Source organism: Antechinus flavipes, chromosome 2 (assembly GCF_016432865.1).
Source record: "Antechinus flavipes isolate AdamAnt ecotype Samford, QLD, Australia chromosome 2, AdamAnt_v2, whole genome shotgun sequence".
NCBI classification, from domain to species: Eukaryota; Metazoa; Chordata; class Mammalia; order Dasyuromorphia; family Dasyuridae; genus Antechinus; species Antechinus flavipes.
The window spans coordinates 86,483,599-86,500,316 of record NC_067399.1 but is presented as its reverse complement, the minus strand read 5'-3'; positions in this window follow the sequence as shown (position 1 = coordinate 86,500,316).

Sequence of the window (16,718 nt, the reverse complement as noted above, 5' to 3'; positions counted from 1 at the left end):
TAAGTTAAGAGTAATAATGGTCCTTTAAGCAAGCTTTTCTCCTAGGAATCACTGTCAAGTAAGCAATGTTGATAATTCATGGTACAAGTGGTAATGACTTTATTTTTCCCATGTCAAAGATCCAATAGCAATGATCATGGAATCATAGATTCATATCTAGAAAGGATCTTTTAAAAAATTCCTTTTTAATTGGTAGCTTTTGTTTTTATATTGCCTAATCATCTTCTGTATCTTTCTAACCACAGTCACCTCTCAGAGAGCCAGCATAACAAATAATTTATTTTAAAAAGAAAAAAGAGAGAAAAGGGAAAAAATCAGCTCATTTAATACATTAAAAAGTCCTAAAATATATGTAGTATTCTACATCTATGGGCCCTGTCCCTTGCAAAAGAGTAGGGGAGATACCTTTTAATATCTCTTCTTTAGGACCAAGAGTGATTGTTCAGGATTTTTTTTTTGTTACTTTTCAATGTTAAATTGTTTTGTGGTTGTACATTGGAAAATATTTCAGAGTTTATCTAATCTAAGTATAGGACCTCAGAAGACATCTATTTTAACCTGTGTTTGAGTGAGAACTCTTCTACAATATGCTGGTGAAATAGTCACTCAGAACTCACCTGAAAACCTCTAGTGAGGGGAAAACCATTGCTTCCCAAAGCAGCATATTCTATTCTTGAATGACTCTAATTGCTTAGGAAATGTTTCCTTACAAACGAGAGAGGAACTGGTGGGGTTGACCTGCATTATCATTCTGTTCTATCTGCTTGAAGAATATGTTAGCAAGTAAGGGTGGTAAAGTAGAATCTTATAAAAAGTAGGACTGAGAGAGAAGAGTTGGGTTTCTGAGTTTAAAAAAGTTCAAGTCCAGAGAAACAAATTCAGAGTTAGAGATCAGAGAGATATAGATGATTTGGGGAATAATGTCATCTAAGATAATTAAAACTGACAATTTATTGTTGTCATTATTGGTCAGGAAACCCAAAATGATATTACATAGATCCTTTTTATCCTTAAATATTCATATGTGAGATCTTCTAGATAATCTGGAAGCCATCCAGCCATATCCATCCAGGATCCAGCAGTGGCTAAGCTGCTGATTCTCTACCATTCCTTAATATCTGTGAAATGACTTCATGACTATTTTCTTCAGTCTCTTGACTTTGCCTCCTTTAGCTGCCATCTTACCCTTTATCTTCTCTTAGTACTTGGGCCCTTCTAATTCTCCACCATGTCAGCCTCCTTATCCTATGGGGGAGTTCCTCCCTGGTTTCCATTTTGGGGAGTGGCCAGACCAGCCAACCTTCATTCCTTTCTCAGATCTCCTTCTGATTCCCTAGATTTCAGCTCCTATTTCAGCTCCTTTTTGTATGTTGTTTTCACTCATTAGAATGTAAATTCTTTGAGGGCAGGACCTGTCTTTGTTATAGTTTATATTTATACCTCTAGTGCCTGGTACATAATAAATGCTTATTGCCTTGCATGAGACTAGGGAAAAATTCCCAGTATGAAAAAGGGAAAGAGGAAAGCAGCTATCCCCATCATCATCTGTCTCTTCATGCTCAAGAACTGGCTGTGATTGTGTGAGCTCTTGAATGCTGGATTTTGGGGTCTTCCATCTCAACAAAAATTGTGAAAAAGATATTTCAGAAAGTGTCCAATTCAGAGAAACTTCTCCTGCCAGGACCTTTGTTTTTCCCAATGTTGCTACGTCATCTGGCAGGGGAAGAAATGGCATTTTCTGGAAGGGAGTTTTCATCTTTGGAAATAAGATCACCAATGTGCTTCTGGTCCTGTGCCCTCTGAGAGAGCTTAGGAAATGGAGAGTGGGGGCTGGGAGCCAGACTGGGTGGGAAAGGGAAAGGAAAGGAAATCCAGCTTGAGTTGGAGGGAAAGCAGAACGTGAGGAGAGCCAAAATTCCTGTGTCAGAGATGGCTCAGGATTCATTCCAATGGGTCAGACGTCTTTGTGGTGAAGGGAGGGAGGGAGATGCCCTGAGTGAGTGCAGTACTGTGGGAATAGCCTTGGAGAGTCCAGCCTCTAAGATCCCCATCAATCAAAGATACAGACATTTCTGTAATACTCTCACTTTCTTTTCTCCCCATTCCTAAGGAAGAGGCATCTATGAGACTGTGTGGGGGGAAAGAATGAGAGATATAACAACTGGTGCAGAATAGGGACATGATGTTTTCTGTCAGACTAGGGACACACTGAAAGAATAAACTGTTTCTTTCATCAGATTAGAGTGGGAGGGGTGTGATTTTTTTCAAGTATGATGAGGATATCTTCCAAATTTCCTCACAGGGTTCAAAGCTGAATGGAGTGGTATTACAAATCTAGAACTGGAAACAACCTCAAGAGCAATCTAGTATCCAGCTTCTTGAACTGTGGTTGCAACCCCATTTGGATCTCTCCATCTCTGACTGAATGTGGAGGGTTGTAAAATTATGACTTATTATCAGTGTTAGATTAGTATACCTATTTTACTTACATATACCCAGGTCACATAAAAATTTCTTGGGCAGAAGTTGCAAGTACGAAAAGTTTAAAAAGCCCTGATCTAGTCCAGCCTTTTCATTTTACAGATAAGGAAACTGAGGCTCAAAGAGGTTAAGTAATTTGTGCAACATTACACAGGTAGATATCAATATATAGTCTTGATGTAGAACTTGAGTTCATATTACATAAGCAGCTAATTTAATGCTATCCAATTCAATCCAGTCCTTAAGTATTTATTAAGAGTTTCCTATGTACCAAGCATTATGCTGTTTTTTTTTTTTTTACTTCTCCAAGGAGACTTATGAGCCATTAAAAATGTTTTTAATTAAAGCTTTTTATTTTCAAAACATATGCATGGATATTTTTTCAACATTAACCCTTTGCAAAACCTTGTGTTCCAATTTTACCCCTCCTTCCCTAATCTTTCCCCTAGATTGCAAATAATCCAATATATGTTAAACATGATAGAAATATATATTAGATCCAATATATGCATACATATTTATACAATTATCTTTCTGCACAAGAAAATAAAATCAAACCAGAAAAAATGAGAAAGAAAATAAAATGCAAGAAAACAACAACAAAAAGAGTGAAAATGCTATGTTGTGGTCCACATTCAGTTCCCATAGTCCTCTCTCTGGGTGCAAATGGCTCTCTTCATCACAAAATCATTGGAACTGGTTTGAATCTTCTCATTGCTGAAGAGAGCCATGTCTATCAGAATTAATCTTCATATAGTCTTCTTATTGCCATGTACAATGATCTCCTGGTTCTACTCATTTCACTCAGCATCAATTCATGTAAGTCTCTCCAGGCCTCTCTGAAATCATCCTGCTGGTCATTTCTTACAGAACAATAATTTTCCATAACATTCATATACCATAACTTATTTGGCCATTCTCCAACTGATGGGCATCCACTCAGTTTCCAATTTCTTTATGCTAAGTTTTATGGAAACAATGCAAAGCCAAAAAAAAGTCCCTGTCTTCAAGAAGCTGACCTTCTAAAGAGGGAGACAACATACACAGGGGATTAATAGCTAGTATCAATAGTTTTAAGGTTTTGCAAAACATTTCACATGAGATTAATAGCTAGTATCTATAGTGCTTTAAAGTTTGCAAAATTATATATATATATATATATATAGCATACCATTTGGTTGTCATGAGTATCTGTGATCTTATTATTCCCATTCTACAGATGAGGAAACTGAAGATGAGAGACTTTTACCCCTAGAAATACTGCAGGTAGGATTCAAAGTCAGGTTTTTCTGACTGTTCACTATGCCACTGAGCTGCCTCTGTAATACATATAAAGTAGATACATGGTAACTTAAAGAAGATGGAATTAGAAGCTGGGAAGGACCAGGAAAAAACCTTTGCAGTAGGTTAGGTCTGAATAGTGTCTTAAAGGAAGCTAGGTATTCTATAAGGCAAAAGTGAGGAGGGAGAGCGTCCCAGACATGGGCACACCCAGGACTAAGACCTGGAAAGTGGAGGGTGAAAGGAGAAGGAGACAAACATTTATTAGTCACCCACACCGTGCTAGGGACTGTTCTGAGAACTTTAAAACATTATCTCATTTGATTGTCACAACTACCCTTGGGGGAGCCTTGGAGTAAGTATATACTTATATGTATAAGTAAAATAAAAATAATTTAGATATAATCTCCTTTTTACAGATGAAGGTCCAGAGAGATGACGGTTTTTGATTAGGGTCATGCAAATAATAATACACAGAGCCAAGATTTGATTCCAACTCAAATCAAGAATTATTTTCACTGTGCCAGAAAACCTAAAGGAATTTTAAAATCTTGGGGAGCTACTCAAAGTCTCCCAGCCAAGCTAACAAGTCCTGAGAGGAGGACTAGGCTTTGAGTATGAGTTTGCTTTGCAAATAAAAGGGGAGTTTGAATCCAACCACCTGAACTGTGTTTCTTTGATTTCATGAGTTCTGGTTAGTTATTCCATATTTGTTTAAGAAAGTTCTGGAGTGTTAAGTGTTAGGTATAGTACATAAATGCTGGGAATGAGCCTGATTGAGCCTTATTGTTGAATTGGTCAGTAATTCTTTCAGTGTTTAACTAAGCAAGATCCATGGTGCAATCACTGCTAGCATATGATTATCAAATTGCTCCTTTTGGGAGTGAGATTTGTGGTATACTATGGCTAAGGTAGTCTGTGGAGAGACTTTAGATGGTTATAGTGATTCAATAGTCTTTTTATTTCGTTAAATGTTCCATGTGATCCTGCTTTCTGAATTTCTAGAAGTAATCAGGATATCATGTGGTATATCTTTGTTTCCCAGATATTTGTAATGTTATATAAGTCCATAATTGGTTCTTATTTAGTATTGAACTCAAACGGGGGTTCACATCAGATATATCAAAAGATATGAGTAATGGTGAGGATCTAAAGAACATTTATGTTTCCTGCTATGAACTATGACTTTATCTTCTATAATTGAACTCAATCTCCTATCCTGTTGAATGGATGGATGCCCAGTGGTAGGCACTGTAACGTGACACTGTTATCCAAAATAACTGTTATTAACTGTATTAGTTCTGCTTCAATCTGAGGATAGAGCCAAGGTTAGACTGGTTCCAGTTAATGATTAGTGAGTAAGATTTATAAATTTACCTAGGTATTTGTAGTTCTCCTTGGAAAACCAAACAGCACTTTCAATGACCCCAAACTTTTTCCTGAAATAAAAATCTCATCATTTATTTTTAATATTCTTCCACTAATACTATATGGACTCAAATCATGGAATGCCATAGTGTCTGAATAATCCAAGTAATGAGCAATGGAAAGATGAAAATTAAATGTAAAAAGGCTGGAGTATATTAACAATGATTGCATATGTGAAAAAAGTCACAAAGAATATTATCAAAAATGTAAGATTACAAAAAGGAAGTGAGTCAGTCAAGTAGTGGGGCTGAGTCACACCTGATGGAAGTTTGGCACTGATATCTACGTAACATCAAGAAATCTACAGCAAATCCTTCAATATTGGTGGACCCATTATGAAAAATGCATAAATGAACCAGTTACACATAATATGAAAGTGTGTTTGGGCTCTCTTCAAAGCAGGATTCATCAGGATGAAACCACAGATTACTAAAGTAATTGTTCTTCAAATGTTGCCCCAATCGATGTATTTTTAAAAAGTAATATGTATATTAGTAATATTAACTGATTATAGCTATTAGTTTGAAGAATAAATGCTGAGACATGGATACATTATTCAAATTAACACTGCATATTTCCACTGGTCTGGAACTAATCACAATATTTTATATAATTATAACTTTGAATAATACAAATTTAAATATAAGCAATCATTCCAAGCGATTCATTATTTGCACTAATGGGACCTAGGTGTATTAGCTTTACTTTTTAAAATGGAGATTCTATTTTGACTGAAAGGAAAGTAAACTGAGAAAAAAATTAAATTTCTTTCCTTCAGTTAATCTTGCCTCTAGTGTATGAACATTGGGGAATTTGGGGGAAAAGACAGAATATAATTTCATCCCCTTGTATGCTTAATATATGAATAGATTTAGGAATTTCTGAATTAGTGCTAAAATTCCCCACATGTAGGGGTTTTTTCTTTTCTTGATATATTGGCACATTTGTTTTTCAGCTAATATTTCCCCAGAGCAGTCAACTTGTATTTTAGCCTTATGTGTGCTTGATAAATATACCCTCTGTTTTCAAAGAGATCTGTGTGTATGTGATTTATCCAAGAACAAGCTATCAAAACATACTATTGCCATTTGTTTAGATTCCTGAGTTTACAAGACACCAGCAGTCTTGTTAATGGATGAGTGTAGCTCAGCTTGGATTGGGAGTAGAAGCATATTTTTTAACTTGGGAGGGAAAGCAGATTCCACAGGGAGAAAGGGGGAGGAATAGCCCTGGGTCAGGAAGGGGTGGGGATCAGGGTGCTGACAGAGGCTTCCAGGCTTGAGGTGGCCTCTAAGTGAGATAAGTCCTATGACACTGGACAGTCTGTATCTGAGAACAATTTACACTGGACAGGACTTCAAGGAAAGGAAAATTTTTCTGCTTTAAATTGCTTGACTTGAGTGGATATTGGGATAGATTTGTCTCCCCCTGTTCAAACCACTGTTCTGTCTCCCCCTCCCTCCAACTTTCCCCTTACTTCACCCCCACTATGGAAATAAAGCAAAAGAAGATCATTTATTGGAAATATTTTTCTCCAATTCATAAGGTTAGAAATCCAGATATTTTCTTTAATTTCTTCCTTGCCTTGATCCTTTTACTAAATCAGCTTCTATTCTCTATTTGTCTTTAGTCTGTATATCTCCCACAGTGGATTTTTTCTTTCTATTCCCATTGATAACTCTCTGACTATTGTAATAGCTTCCCAATTGTTTTTCTCAATTCTCTCCTTTGTTCCATGTATCTTGCTTACCACTGATTCACCCTCCAAAATTGTATTTGTCATATCACTTCTCTTGGTTCTCCACTGCTGATGAGACAAAGTCCAAATTTAATCTATACATTAAATCCTTCTATGGTTTGTGTAAATTCCCTATGACTAGTATGCTGCATGCATTTTTAAGTTCAAGTGAATTGCTCTTCTCCTTCCTTGAGTATCCCACATTTTTGTTTTTATTCAAGCTATTCTTCATCTTTATTTATCATCCTATGAGATCACAGAATTTAGAACTGGATCTTAGAGATCATCAATTCCAATCCCTACTATTTTAGAAATGATGCAGTAAGAGAAGGTTATACAAAGGTGAAATTCAAAGGTAGTCTTCTGACTCCAAATACAATACCTTTTCTACTTTACTACATGGGCCCTCCATTGTTAAAGCTTCCAACAAAACTACAAAGTCAAAGACTAGCTAAGAAGCTGATGTGCATCTCCTTTTGATGGTCCCAGGAGCTCAGAGACCAAACACAGTCCGAGTTTTCCTCTTAAGTAGACAAATTTCCATGAAGCCCTTTGGCAGAAAGTGTCACATTTGATTGCTATTATCATCCTCAGAGTGGACAAAGCCAAAATCAGAGCTTTGGCCTAGAAAACCAGATCCCTAGAACGGCACTGTGTTCAGAGCAAAAACAAAAAAAAAAGTTTCTTCAAGAATGAATCCCTCTCAAGTTTCCATACAACATGATACTCTCCCAACGTTGCTTGGTTTTCTTTCTCCTGAAATGAATGTTACTGTGCAGAGCCTAACAAAGCAAGCCTTTTAAAAAGAAAATTACCTTAAATCCAAAAGAATAGAAATAAGATACTTGGCATTAAGGGTAATAATAACCAGATTCGTATGAAGGGCCAAGGTATTGCTACTCTAGTCACTGATTGTTGTGGGAATTTGTACCTTTCAAACTTAATATCTTACCTCTTGGGAATTTTTGTCCAACATTTTCTGTTGTAGCAAGATATCCAAAGAAAATAATGTCAGAGAAGTTCATTTTGTTTGGCTTATTCCTGTTATTGTTGGAAGAATGAAATTCTAATTATTATTTTAATTTGATGAAAACCACATTATGGTATTTTGAGTTTTTTCATAGTTTTATCAATAGTTATATTGGATCATTTCTGCTCTTGACTCTGTGACAAATCACTGATGTTGCCATTCTTTATGGCTTAAAATTTTCTCAGGCAAAAAGGGGTTGGTTATGAGTGGAAAAAGTTTAAGAAGCTCTGTTCTAGGTTGATTTCAGAAGTCTGATCATCAACTTATGCTGAGTGAAGTCACTAGAACTGGAATACTGTATACTGTAACAGTAGGATTATGTGATGATCAACTATGGCTGGGCTCTTCTCAGAAAAGCAGTGATCCAAAATAATTCCAATAAGCTTGGGATACAAAATGCCATCTGCATTCAGAGAGAGAACTATGGAGACTAAATGCTGATCAAAGCATACTATTTGTACCTTTTTGGGGGTGTGCTTTTTTTTCCTCTTGGTTTTTCTCTTTTGTTCTGATTTTCCATTCACAACATAACCAATATGGAAATCTATTTAAAATGATTGTACATGTGTAACCTATATCACATTGCTTGCTGTCTTGGGTAGGAGGAGATAAGGAAGAGAAAAAAATTGGAACTCTAAATCTCACAAAAATGAATGTTGAAAACTATCTTTACATGTAATTGGGAAAAGAAAATACTATTGAAATTAAAAAAGAAGTCCTCTTCTAGCTTATCAGTGTTCTTTTTACAATATGGTACTCACTGGATTTAGCAATCTGAATGTGATCATACTGAACCACCTGTCTAATGTTGGACACTATTCTAGGCTGCAATTAGACTTCCTTGGTCCTAGACACTGTCACTCCCCTAATCCTAAACAAATTTATTTTGACATAAAGCTTCTAATAGATCACAGTTCTTGTACCTTCTCCCTGAAATTATCTCAATTTATCTTGTATATGTCTTATTGTACATTGTCATTTACATGTTTTCTTCCCCATAAAACTCTGAGACCTGAGATCAGAAATTGTTTTTGTTTTTCTTTAAGTTTCTAGTTCTCAGTACAATACCTGGCATATACTATGTATTTAATAAATGCTTGCTGAGAGACAAAAGAAATGACTCCATGTAGTCAGACTTAGAGACCATGTTATCAAACCCAACCGTTGACAAATAAGAAAACCAAATCTGGAACTCCTGATTCCAATTCAGTTTTCCATTGCACTGTGCTATAATTCACATCCACATTTCCTGGTAAATCCAGCATAAATTCTATCCTTTTCCCCCAGGTTATATTCCATTACTCCTTAAATTTCTATTTAAGGATATCCCAATTTCTATTTGCAGGAAGTACCATTAGAAAGCTCTGAAGATGTATAGAAACCAAGTTACCCAGCAAAGAAGAAAAAAAGAGGGTGCAGTTAGAATTTATGTGTCTTTCCACTTAGTTGCCAATTGGGTTGCAAACTGAAGCTTTGAGTAAGGAAAGCAAGGCTACTTTTCATCAGCGTATTGATTTCCTGGAATCTCAGATCCTTTGGTAAATTATTACCTCCATTTTATAGGTAAAAGGAAGTCAAGTGGTCATAGATGATTTTAGAGCAAAAAGTATTAAAGATCATCTGGCCCAACTGAGGCCTGAAAATATTAAGTGACTCATCACACATTTAGCTAAGCTAAGATTTGAATGGATGTCTCTTTGACCCCCAATTCAGAGCTATTTCCATTAACTATCTTTCAACAGGAGATTCTCTTCAAAACTAACTTCCTAATTTTTTTATTGTACAACCATTTTTGTTATTCACTTACTCTTGACTTCTCAGATTCATTTTTGTTCTTTTCTCCTCTCTTGCCTCCCACAGTCTGCCAGTCATATGTTGTATTGCTTCTTCCTTTGTAATACCTTTGGAAGTCATCCCTTTTTTCTGTTCCCACTTTTAGAGCCACCAATAGCCATCTCATGGTGAAGAAAAATTCTTTTTTTGATAGAGGAGGGACTTCTTTAGCAAGGGCAGAAAATAGAGGAAAGAAAAGGTGAGAATAAAGGGGAAAGGACTGAAGGAGAGTTGAGGAGAGGAAAGAAGAGGACAATTAAAAGCTTTTATATGACATTTGGATTGATATACCCCATTCTCCTATATGTTCTATATTATATACAAATTAAACATGGAATAGAAGAAAAGATTTAGTCTTAAGAAGACATGATCATTCCATGAAGATTGGCCAAAAATCACTGGGCATATACAGCCTATAGAAGAAAAAGACAGAGGAAGTTTCTCAAGCTCACTTCTGGTGTTTATCACTTGTGTCTTTGGGAAAGTCACCAAAGTGCTCTTGACTCAGTTTACCCATCTGTAAAAGAAGGTTGGACTAGATAGCTTCTAGGGTCCCTTTTCATTCTAAATCTATAATTCTACGATCTTCCAAAATCATGATGGGTATTAAGAATAGGGAGCAGTAGTTGAAAAAAGGCTCAGAAGGAAGCATAAAACATCCTGACCCAGTCCTACGATCTTCATTATTACTTTATGAAAAAAAGTCCCTTGAGAGCATGTTAGAATTCTTACAAGGTGCTAAGTCAGTGGAATTGATAGAGATGATAATTATCTATTTTAGCATGGTATCTAACAGTTCTCTAGATGTACTTAGTACTTATTAGAGTTCCACAAGATTCATACCTTTAAGAGATCATATATAAGGAGGGGCCCACTAAAGGACAAGCCCACTAAGAGACAAACCCACTCTTGGAGGTGGAGTCAGATTCATTCCATATTCCACTTTTGTGCTGGCTGGAGATTCGGAGGGAGCTAGAGGCTGAAGCTGGCAGAGGCAAAGGACTAGCGGCAGGAACCAAGGAGAGAGATAGGCTTCTAAAAAAGCTAACTGGGCCACAGGAAGGAAACAAGACTTAAAAGGAAACAATAAAGGATTTGGACTTTAACTCCTGGCTGCATTTGATTATTACACTGAACTGAAACAAAGGCTGCCTCCAAAAGTCCCCCAAGAAACCTGCTCCCAGAGAATATTATATTTTAGAGAATAGAATATTACAAGAGCAGGAAGAAACTATTGGGGAAATGTGAGAAAAAAGTAAGACAGTATTAGGTTCCTTTCAGATTACTAGCTCCCAAACGTATGTGAAACAGAATGTATATCATCTTAACACTTCATTCAACATAATGACACTTTGATGTTTCTAAAGAACATTCATTCACCTTTGCACTTCATTTATTATATCAACACCTTGATGCTTCTGATGCTTTTGAGATTTTTAACAACTAGGTTTTGGTAGAAATAAATTGCAGCATTTTATAGCACAACTATGCCAGTTTCCCTTCATTCCTCTTTCTGCCCTTTGTGGACTTCCTATGTCCTCTCTTGCTGAGGTGATCTTTCTTGCTGAGCTATCAGTAGCACCTGGTCCTCCTAACTCTGAAAGAGCCTACTGTCCTTGAAATCTGCTTACTTTTGAGTAGCCATCTATAAGATTTCCCTTCCCCTTCTCTCACTGTTGAGTTCCACTGAAAGTCTCTATTTTGTGGAGTGATCAGACCATTCAGCCGTCAGAAAGTCCTGACTTGCTGTCCTTCAAAACCATTGAAATGTAAGCTTTTTGAGAGCTGGGACTACCTTTATTTTTCCTTGGTTTTGTAACTCCAGCACTTAGCTCAGTTCCTGGCTCATAGTAAGTGTTTAATAAATAATTGTTTCCTTCCTCAACAAACGATGGATTTGGAATTCAGAGACAGGTTCAAATTCTGCCTCTGTCTATTGACCATGTGATTACAGGCAGCTTCCTTAACCTCTCTATGAACCAATTTCCTTATCTACAAAGTTGTGATGATAATAATATCTGTGCTACTTCATGGATTGTTAGGGAGAAAATACTTTATGTATTTTATAGTACTTTATAAATGAAAGTTGCCAATGGTATTATTGCAAAGGGCAAAACAATATAAAGAACATGAGATCCAAGTATCAGAAAATAGGCTGCAATGTTTTGTCTGACTTTTGGATGTTGCTTTTTGTTCTCAAGCCTCCCTGTGTCACTGTTTTTCAACATACTGAACATGTCCCGAGTTTGAAAGAACCATCTTGTGTAGCCTATTTTCCTAAATATTTTATGTAGATGGGAAAGTAGGTATTACAATTGATCACTATTAGTGTTTTCTTAGTCACTTTTGAGGAATTGATTAGGTCTGATATTTCCCCTCAACATCTTTGGTGTCTTCTCGTTCTTCCAAAATCTTGACAATATTTCTTTCAATGTCTTCCATCTGTTCAATGTTCAGCATTCTGTGTATACTCAGATGCTTTCCCCGTGTTTCTTTCATTCATGCTGTGATCTCACATGGGGAAAATCTAAGAATTTTGATCATGTAGACAATGTGTTAGGAACCCCTTAATCCCCACAAAGTCCTTTATAGATTTTTTCCATCTTTTTTTATTTTTGTTCTTCTTGATTCATCTCCAAATATCTAAAAAAAAAAAACCCAATTTATTTCAATGAGTCTTGGATTTCTTTGAATAGATTTTCTCCTCCATTGCTCACTTTAAAAAATTAGGCCAATGAAGTTCATAGTCTTCCAAGATTCTTCTCCATGTGATTTTATTTAAAAAATTCTATTTCAAATAAAAAGTGACAGTTGTCACATTATGTAAGTCAATTAAATGTTTGCTAAGTAAAGTAAAACTTTGATTTCCTCATTATGGCATCTCATTTGCTTCTTTTAAACTTTAATTTTTTTTAAAAAAATTATTTAATATTTTCCCCAATTACATTTAAAATATTTTTTAAACATTTGTTTTTAAGATTTTTGAGTTCTAGGTTCTCTACCTCATCTTCACCCACAATAAAGAAATCACATGTGAGATTATGCAAAACATTTCCATAAAAGTCAAGTTGTGAAAGAAAACATAGATTTCCCACTCTAATGAAAATAAAAACCCTTAAGAAAAATTAAATTAAAAATAGATAGAGAATGTTTCCATCTGGATTCAGACACAATCAGTTCCTCCTCTGGGTATGGATAGGATTTTTCATCATAAGTCCTTCAGAATAGTTGTGGATGATTGTAATACTGAGAATAACAAAGTAATTTACAGCTGGCCATCCCAGAACATTGCTATTACTTTGTATACAGTTTATTCTGCTTTGTTCATGGAGAACTTTTCAGGTTGTTTTTTCCTGAGAGCATCCTGCTCATCACTTCCTAGAGAACAATAATATTCAATCAGAGAAACTTGCTTCAAAAGTTTTTTTTTTAACAATTACTTTTGCTAATTGTATTTTCCCCCATTAATTCTCTCTCTCCTTTCACCCTCTCCTTCCTCAAAAGTATTTTGCTGCTGATCACTTCTTCCTCCAATGTGCCCTCTCTTTTATCACCCTTCCCTCTTCCCCTTCAATTTTCCTGCAGGATAAGATAGATTTCTGTACTTCTATTGAATTTGTATGTTATTTTCTATTTGAGTCATCCCTGATGAGATTAAGGTTCACTCACTCCCTTTTCCCTTCCCCTTTTCCCATCCACTGTAAAATCTTTTTCTTGCCTCTTTTTTATGGCAGATAATTTGTAACCATTCTATTTCTTCCTTTTCCTTTCTCCAGTATGTTCCTCTCACCCTTGATTTCATCGTTAAAAAAAAAAAAAGATATCATATTCAACTCACATCCTTGCCCCTTCTGTCTATATATACATTCTTTCTAATTGCCATAATAATGACAATGTTTTAATAAGTTACAAGTATCATCCTCCCATGTAGGAATGTAAACAAATAAATCTTACTAAGTTCCTTATGATATCATAATCTCTTTCCTGATTATCTCCTTATACTTTTCCAGAGTCTGTATTTGAAAATCAAATTTTCCATTCAACTCTGATCTTTTCAACCTAAATGCTTGAAAATCCTTTGTTTCATTGAATAACTGCCTTTTTCTCTGAATGATTATACTCAGTTTTGCTGGGTAGGTGATTCTTGGTTGCAATCCTAGCTCCATTGATTTCTGGAATATCATATTCCAAGCCCTCTGCTCCTTTAATGCAGAACTGCTAAATCTTGTGTTATCCTGATTGTGGCTTCACTATACTTGAATTGTTTCTTTCTGAATGCTTGCAATATTTTCTCCTTGACCAGCAGTTCTGGAATTTGGTTATAATATTCCTGGGAGTATTTATTTTGAAATCTCTTTCAGGAGGTACTCTGTGGATTCTTTCAATTTCTCTTTTATCTTCCAGTTCTAGAATATCAGTTTTCCTTGATAATTTCTTTTAAAATGATATACAGGCTCGTTTTTATTTTTTTTTGATCATGACTTTCAAGTAGACCAATAATTTTCAAATTATCTCTCCTGGAGCTATTTTCCAGGTCAGTTGTTTTTCTAATGAGATATTTCACATTTTTCTATTTTTCTTTCTTTCTTTCTTTCTTTCTTTCTTTCTTTCTTTCTTTCTTTCTTTCTTTCTTTCTTTCTTTCTTTCTTTCTTTCTTTCTTCTTTCTTTCTTTCTTTCTTTCTTTTCTTTTCTTTTCTTTTTTTTTTTTTTTTTGGTTTTCCTTTATTGTATCTTGGGCATTAGCTTCCATTTGCTCAATTCTATTTTTAAGGAATTATTTTTCTTTTGTACCTCCTTTCCCAAATGGCTAATTTTGCTTTTTAAGGCATTCTTCTCCTCATTAGGTTTTTGTATTTCCTTTTGCAACTCTCTCAACCCTTTCCCTAATTTTTCCTTTATCTCTCTTACTTGATTTTTAAAGTCCATTTTGAGCTTTTCCATGGCCTGAGTCCAGTTCTTATTTTTCTTGGAGGCTTTGGATGTAGGAGCTTTTACTTTGTTATCATCTTCTGAGTATGTGTTTTGATCTTCTTTGTCACCATAATAACTTTCAATAGTCAGAAACTTTTTTTTGTTTTCTGCTCTTTTTCCTAGCCTATTGTTCTGCTTTTAAATCTTTGTTAAAGTAAGACTCTATTTCTAGGGTGGAGGCTACATTGTCCCAGGCTTCAGGAGTTTTGTGCAGCTGTTTTTCAGAAATCCTTCTAGGAATCTGACCACAAGCACTCTTTCCCATTCTGGAGCTGTTAGGTGTGTTCCCACCCCAACATAGATGTAAGATCTAGTGTGCTGACTAGGACTGGGGATCCACTGACCCATGCTTCACTGTAACTGCTCACCAGACTCCCACTGCATTGCCACAGAACCTTTTCACTGATCTTCTGAGTCCTCTTTGGTGTCCCTGGGCTGAGATGTCCCTGCTGCTGATTTAGAGGTTCCACCTTGCTGATTCTGGGGTCTGGTCCAGAGCTGGGGCCAGGGCTCGGTCTGCTCTGGGATTGTGCACAGGGGTCTCATTTTGGTTCTACAAACCTTTTCTACTGACCTCACAAGCCCTCTTGGGTAGCTCTAGGATGAGAGGTCTGGAAATTACCAGTACTGGTGCTGATTCAGCCTGGGCTGGGTCTGGGTCTGGATCTGGGGCTGCATGTTAAACTCCCACCTTAGTGTCACAGACTTTTTTTTTTTTTTTGCTGAGCTTCTAAATTCTAAATTCAGCTGGAAAAATGTTCTATTTTTATCTTTTTGGATGTTATGAGGCTCTAAAATTTGCTTAGAGTCATTATTTAAAGGAATTTGGAGGTGTTTGGGGGAGAGGTTGGTCAAGTTCCTGCCTTTACTCCTCTATCGACTCTACCTTCTCTTTTAAACTTTTATATGAAATAATTATATTTGGGATCCATCCCCTTTCTTCTACTTGTTTCTCAATTTTCCTTGTAAGTAAAAATGGCTACCATTAGACACAAAAATGTTTGTATATGTATGTATGAATGTATGTATAAATATATATGCATATGTAAATCATTCTATAGAACTTATTTTATGAATCTATCAGTTTTTTTCTCAGTATGCAGACAGTGTCTTACTTCATAGGTCCTTTGCGGTTAACTTGAGTATTTATAAAAGTCAAAATGACTTAATTGCTCAAAGTTGTTCTTAAAACAACATTGCTGTTACTGTATACAATGTTCTCTTGATTCTGCTCATTAAAGGTTTATTATTTTGTGCTGGGGGGAAAGGAAGAAAAATTTTTTAAATTTACATAATAACATATATATTTAGATTTGTAGTTTCATGTGTAAACATCTTTTAAAAATACAACTGTTATAGAAATGTTTGTTTTATTTCATAAGTTAAAAATAAATTAATTAAAATTTCTTTTCAGTAGCTTGTAGATTAGGTAGGAGTTGTAACTGTCGACTATGTTTTTTCATTTTGAATTTTTCTAGCTTTATTTATTACAAACAATACTTATAAAATGAGATCATATTTGTAAAAAGCATCCGCATAGAGTGTGAATGACATAAATGTTTATTCCTTTCTTTTTTTCCTATTTTGTTTTAATTTTTTTCATTTGCTGTAAAGAGTTGTTGGTGAATAAAAGCTTCCACGTTGGCAATGAGTTGACTCCTGTCTGGTAAAAATCAATTTCTTTTTTTTTTTTTTTTTCTTTTTTGTGATTACTCATACTGTCCAAGGTAGTCATACTGTCCAGTACTTTCCAATTCCTTTCTGAAAGGAAAGTAATCATGGCACAAGAATAAAGTTTCTGTGTAGTCTATGGAACTTTGGCCTTTCCCATTCCTTGCTTTTGAACCATACTTCCTAACACATTCTTTTTTATGGTCACTGATTTCCACCTTTGTATTTATGTCATAGTACTGAAGCATGTTGATTTAATTTGGAGACTCTTATCAAGTCCTTGG